The sequence below is a fragment of the Anolis sagrei genome, chromosome 6 (assembly GCF_037176765.1).
Source record: "Anolis sagrei isolate rAnoSag1 chromosome 6, rAnoSag1.mat, whole genome shotgun sequence".
Taxonomy (NCBI): domain Eukaryota; kingdom Metazoa; phylum Chordata; class Lepidosauria; order Squamata; family Dactyloidae; genus Anolis; species Anolis sagrei.
This window is the reverse complement of record NC_090026.1, coordinates 44,348,954-44,354,953: the sequence shown is the minus strand read 5'-3', so window position 1 is coordinate 44,354,953 and position 6,000 is coordinate 44,348,954. Positions and strand designations below refer to the sequence as shown.

The 6,000-nt window shown below is 41.6% G+C and overlaps 1 protein-coding gene across 28 annotated transcripts in view; it reads left to right on the top strand.

Moving 5' to 3' along the window:
- Positions 1-1,801: 1,801 nt before the first annotated feature.
- MAPT (microtubule associated protein tau) overlaps positions 1,802-6,000 on the top strand; it is a 93,854-nt gene continuing 89,655 nt past the window's right edge. For 6 of the 28 annotated variants that reach the window (XM_067470061.1, XM_067470062.1, XM_067470057.1 and 3 more), the window contains exon 1: positions 1,805-1,989. The gene's annotated coding sequence lies outside the window, so the exon portion shown is untranslated. Of the gene's footprint in view, positions 1,990-2,939; positions 3,031-6,000 lie in introns of those variants that run through there. The other 22 variants (XM_067470068.1, XM_060781115.2, XM_060781120.2 and 19 more) reach the window with 11 other exon arrangements.

The window sequence follows — 6,000 nt, the reverse complement described above, 5'->3', positions numbered from 1 at the left end:
GTAATGTCTTGATGCTTGTGGGTAAACAGTATTTCTTGCTGTTTCTTTGTCAGTGTTGATGCGGAGAGTGTGTGGTTTGCCTACTCTGGAACATGCAACATATAATTGTCCTTCTTTAAGGGTCCCTTTCAAATTTATGATACTATATCTGTGTGTGTGTGAATCATATCTATCTATATCTACTACTGGATGGCTCTTTGTCAGGAGGGCTTTGATCACGTTTTCTTACCCTGGTGAAGGGAGTTGGACTCGATGGCCTTAAGTAATTTCTGTTGGTCATGGGGGTTCTGTGTGGGAAGTTTGCCCTAATTCTCTTGTTCATTGGATTAAGAATGCTCTTTGATTGTAGGTGAACTGTGAATCCCAGTATCTACAACTCCCAAATGTCAAGGTCTATTTTCCCCAAACTGCACTGGTGTTCGCTTTTCGGTATATTGACTATGTGTGCCAAGTTTGGTCCAGATCCATCATTGTTTGAGTCCACAGTGCTCTCTGGATGTAGGTGAACTACAACTCCCAAACTCAAGATCAATGCCCACCAAACACTTCTAGTATTTCTGTTGGTCATGGGAGTCCTATCTGCCAAGATTAGTTCAGTGCAATCATTGGTGGAGTTCAGAATGCCCTTTGATTGTAGGTGAACTATAAAATCCAGCAACTACAACTCCCAAATGACAAAATCTATTTTTTGAGTGAAGGACATACATTGGGTTGATAGGTGTAGCGTGTCCAAATTTGGTGCCAATTCCCACAGTGGTTTTTGAGTTCTGTTAATCCAACAAACGAACATTACATTTTTATTTATATAGACTAGCCATCCCCTGCCACGCGTTGCTGTGGCCCATTCTGTGTATATGTGTTTTGTGTGTGTATATGTATGTGTATATATTTGTGTATGTGGTTTTGCACATGCATTGTAATGTATTGTTTATTATTTGGCTTTTAAAGTCCCTTCTGCAGTGTTTTTCAGTGTTTTTATGAGTGATGGTCACTGGTTGGTTTGATATGTGTCTTGTGTCCAAATTTGGTGTCAATTCGTCCAATGGTTTTTGAGTTATGTTAATCCCACAAACGAACATTACATTTTTATTTATATAGACCAGCCGTCCCCTACCATGTGTTGCTGTGGCCCAATCTGTGTATGTGTTTTGCATGTATATATATGTGTATATGTGTGTGTATATATATTTATGTATATGTGTATATATGTGTGTTTGTGTATATATGTGGTTTTCTGCATGCGTTGTAATGTATTTTTGGTTTTTAAGTCTCTTCTGTTGTGTTTTTATGCGTGATGGTCACTCATTGGTCTGATAGGTGTATTGTGCCTAAATTTGGTGTCAATTCATCCAGTGGTTTTTGGGTTATGTTAATCCCACAAATGAACATTACATTTTTATTTATATAGATAAGATTAATTAATACTGGTAACCAGATTATTATGCTTTCCTCCTTTCTGTTGAAATTGTCTACGTTTGTGGATTTCAATGGCTTCTCTGTGTAGTCTGGCATGATGGCTGTCAAGAGTGGTCCAGCATGTCTCTGTTTCCAAATAGTATTCTGTGTTGGTTGGTTTATCAAGTGACTTCTCTGGTGGAATTATCCCTACCTTGATCGAGTTTACCCTTGCAAGAAGGGGCATATATTTTTTTTTTGTTTCAAAGCCGGTCCCCCCTTTTTTTCCCAGAGACAAAGAACCAGGTTAGAAAAAGGAGCGCCAGCAGCGTCCGCTCGTGCGCAGGCGCAAACAAGGGAGGTGTCGAGAGAGGACAAGAGCGGCGCGTGAAGTGCGCCTGCGCGGCAGAGCCCCATCTGGCTCGCTAGGGAGGACTCTCATAGGCGAAGGTTCGGGAGCTTGTGCGCGCGGCCGCGGCAGGAGAGGCGCGCTCCCGTTCTCCTCTGCTGTCACTCCCCCTCCTCCCGGCTTTTGGTGAGCGAGGCTTTTCCAGCGAGCTTTCCCTGCAGCAGCGGTCGCAGCCGCAGCGCCAGGTAGGGTTTCCCTGAAGGGGGGGAAAGGCCCCTTTGAGGTTTGGCAAGGCTTGGGAAGCGGGCTGAGGTTGGGAAGGGTCTGGGCTTATTAGCCTTGAGGTGCATGAGGGAGCGCTCTAGCAATGGCACCACGGTTCCAGCTCCATGCCAGACAGGGGAGGCTTGCTTCATGCTGCCTTTCCATTTGCTCAGTCTCTGTTATCATTCAAATAGGACCTTATTCTTCTTTAACCACACCCCTCCCTCCAAAGGAGCCTTGTGGTGAATGAGCCACGCACTTGCCACCTGCCAAGGCTTATGTGGCAATAGGCACAGAGAGAGAAATTACTCCTCTGGGGCTTATTGCAAAAAATAGCCCATTTCCATCCACAGCCATTGATTCTTCTGAGGCAAAATGGGGCAGCAGCAGGGGTGTGTCTCTCCTGAACCTCAATAGGCTTCCTTGCAGGAGAAAGGTGTGCCTTTCAGCTCTTTCCTACACACACACATGCTTTGTCATAGTGTTCAAACAATGCAGCCTTGCATGTTGATAATTGGAAGACATTTGGAGGGATTTTTTTTTTTTTTGGATGGAGAGAAATCATCAAAAAATGTCACAAATGAATTCTCCATCTATGGATTCACAGGTGACTTTTTCCTCCATTTGAGACTTGAAGGAGAAAGAAAACAATGAAATGGAACAAATGGCTCTCTTGCGGTGGTGATGCTTCCAGTTAAAATTTAAGGATGTCATCTTTGGACTCTCTATTCTTCTCCGTTTTTTGACATGCTCCCCCTCCTCTTTTTCCCTTTGCCGGTCCCTCCCATAGGTCTGTGCTCCTCTTTGGAAGACTGGTTTTGATTGTGAGGGAGATGGCGAATGATAGGCTGTTGGTGCTGCAGTAGGTGTGGATCTCGGAGGGAGAAAAAGGATGGGCTCTTCCCCCTCCCTTTCACATCGGTGGTGCCATGTTTTGCAGTCCATGTCATATTTCCAGGATTGCTTAGAGCGTTTGCGTGATTGGGGGGGAAAAATAGACTGACAACCTACCAAAGGAAAAGGTGCTCTATGTTACTGTATTTTCACGGGGGAAAGGATGCTATCTAGGTCATCTACTTTAGAGGAGGGGTTGCTTTGTTCTATAAATGGGTCAAAATTATGGGATTTACCTTTGGGGTTTTAAAATCATGGGTGTGACAACAGAGCAAGGCTAGGGCTCCTTTTGAGAACGAAAACACGTCTCTTCCACCATCTCACACCATAATTAAATTGCCAACCTTACATTAATAGAAAATATTCTGAATAGAAATATAATTTACCAGCACATATTTCCAGATGTAGATCTAGCGATGTAACAGCAGAGTGAGGTTAGTGCGTAGTGTGTTGTGTTGTATGTCTGTGTGTTGGGGGGGGGGGGGGATGAAGATAGCTCTCTTCTACAATCCTACCCCACTCCATATTTAATTACCGACCTCACATTAGTAGAAGTATTCTGAACAGAAATATAATACATCGGCACGTATTTCTGGATGTAGATGTAGTGCCATTTTTTGCTCTGCCTATGCCGAGATGTGCAGCCCAATTGTTTGGTGTCTTCATTGTGATATTTTTTCCCCAGTTTCAAATGGTTTTCTCACAGGGGGAAAATGGATCAGAGTGTAATAGCAGCGGCTGGTCACGCCCAGTGGTAGGCTTGAATACATGGTTGCAAAGTACAGTTCTCATTGGGTAAAGATTGTGGTATGCTCATGTAGTTTTGGGTGGGGATGAAGAGGAAAAAATCCTTTGTCTACTTCCAGAATTAGCATTTTGAAAGCTCTTTTGCTAGAAGTAATATTGTAACCCCTTCTGTTAAATCTTTTTGCTAGAATTGATATGTCCACTTCTATTTTTTAATCGAGTATCATGTCTAATTACAATGTGCAAATATAAACTCCTGTATTGGTAAGTAACATCAGTGATTTTGTTCAACAAGAGTGGCGTGATATGATAGGATGGATGAGATCATACAATTCAAGATAGAAACATTTCCCAGGATCACCATTCTCTTCTCTCAGTCCTTTAAATAGTTGATTTATAGCTTCACTACTCTATTCTTAACTTACTTCCAGAATGTGTGAACACAATAAGTTTTTGCTATAATGAAAGGCAGCAGTTATATAATACTTGAGATTTTGCAGATATTATGAGGCATTCTTAGAATAATTTTGTTTAGTTATTCAACACTGTTACCTCCATGTCGCAGTTGGCAGATAAGACTGGATTTTCTAAGCTGCCAAGTGGCTTCTTGGCTGAAGTGACCACTACACCAGCTTTCTAATACTGCATTCTGTCCTACATAAGATATGAAAGGGAGTATATCATAGGAATATGTCCTTTATTACTATTCCATTGAAGTTGCTACAAAATGTTGGTTTTATTGAAATGACGCTAGAGCTCTGCTCTCTCGTGTTGGGTCATTTCTTCTCCATTACAGTGAATAGTTTTGGAAGACATCTAGGTGTTAACAGAAGCATTTTTAGTTGGGAAAACTGTTTGTTATTTTGTGGTTCGTACAGAACTAAATGAAAAGCCACTTCTAGCATTACAAGATATCCTATTACATATTTCACTAACTACAGGGGGTGGTTGGTGGGTACTCAGGACAGGGCTTTCTCAGGAACATCCACACTCTTGTTACATCTAGGATAGATTACTGTAATACACTTTACGTGGGGTTGCCTTTGAAGACTGCTCGGAAGCTTCAAATAGTCCGAGAGGCAGCTAGGTTAATAACAGGGAGCATACAATTCCCATATTACACCAGCTCTACTGGCTGCCAGTTTGCTACCGGCTACAATTTAGTGCTGGCTTTGGCCTATAAAGCCCTAAACGGCCCCGGCCCAAATTACCTGTCCAAACGCATCTCTTCCTATGAACCATTGCGGAGATTAAGATCCTTCAGGGAGGCCCTGCTTTCCCTCCCGCCATTGTCACAGGCACGATTGATGGGGATGAGAGACAGGGCCTTCTTGGTGATTGCTCCCCGGCTATGGAACTCCCTTCCTGGTGAGATCAGGTCGCCCCCCTCTCTCCTGTCCTTTAGAAGGATGGTAAAAACTGTGGGACCAAGCTTTTGGGACAGGGCAATAAAGCAGCATAGAGCTTTCACTTGTTACAGTGGGCTATTAGTATCCACTTGGATTTGATTCCAGGACACTCCATGGATAAGAAAATCAGTGGATGCTCAACTCCCATTATGTACAGTGGAGTCATCAAATTGTGTCTCTTAGGTAAAATGGCAAAACCAAGGATTGCTTATTGGATTTTTTTTAAAATAGTATATATTTTTAGCTGTAGATGATTGAATCCATGGCTATGGAAGACCAATTGCAATTTTTTCTTAGGTTGACAGAATGTTTGCTTCTTGATTTAATATTCTTATTTTGTAATGTTAGTTGTTCTGGATTTTATTTTATTTGTGTTTTACTTGAGTTGCATTCATATGGAGTTCTGAAATAATTTTAACAATATTTGTTGCATATCACCACATATACGCAGAGAGTGTGATTCATAATATGCTCTTTTATAATAATAAATGCTCTTTTATTTCTTCCCCTGACTCCTCTAGACTGGTTTGTTGGATCATTCCAACAAATGCATTTGTTAATTGCAGTGACAATAGGTAGAGATATCCTTTTTCAGTGCACAACCAACAGATCAATTTTCTTATGTTTGTTTGACAGTAAATCTCTCTACATTACTTGAAATTGTGTGGGTGGGAATTAAACTCTCTGTCATCCTCCCTCCCTACTGTAAGAAATCGCATTGACACTGAACAGTGCTTAGAGATACCGATAGTAAGTTATTTTAGCAACGGTTTTTGGAGAGCTTCTACTTTGAAAGTCAAGGGGGCGTGCCTCATGTTCTTTAAATGTTCTAATTCCTCACTATAGTGTGCTTAATTATTTTTTTAAAATGTCTTTTATCTTAGTGATAAACATGCTTTGCAGATTATTCTTTTTCACTCCCAATAATTCTCCAAGGAAAAG